Source organism: Penaeus monodon, chromosome 24, assembly GCF_015228065.2.
Source record: "Penaeus monodon isolate SGIC_2016 chromosome 24, NSTDA_Pmon_1, whole genome shotgun sequence".
NCBI lineage: Eukaryota > Metazoa > Arthropoda > Malacostraca > Decapoda > Penaeidae > Penaeus > Penaeus monodon.
The window spans coordinates 29,031,538-29,031,798 of record NC_051409.1 but is presented as its reverse complement, the minus strand read 5'-3'; the positions used below and the strand labels follow the sequence as shown (position 1 = coordinate 29,031,798).

The 261-nt window shown below is 30.7% G+C and overlaps 1 protein-coding gene across 1 annotated transcript in view; it reads right to left on the bottom strand.

Moving 5' to 3' along the window:
* The window catches only part of LOC119588708 (transformer-2 protein homolog alpha-like), a gene marked incomplete in the record, with an annotated part of 51,250 nt that overhangs the window by 38,731 nt on the left and 12,258 nt on the right, over positions 1-261 (bottom strand).

The following is a 261-nucleotide window of genomic DNA, read 5'->3' as shown; positions in this document are numbered from 1 at the left end:
CCTAGATTAACCTATCATGATAAGGTAAAACTTTTTATTTACAGAATCACAACCCAAAGGAAGGCTGTCATAACTGTTTTATAGTAAAAACTGTAACATTGCCTTAATCATTTTCAAACATGATGGTTTGAACTTGTCATAACCATATGACAAAAAGTTCAATAATTCTACTGCAAAATACAGCCAAAACAAACATAACACGTCTCTATACCAATGAGCATTCTTTTTGGTCATAATTTGCATTTTTCCTAATATCCTTGA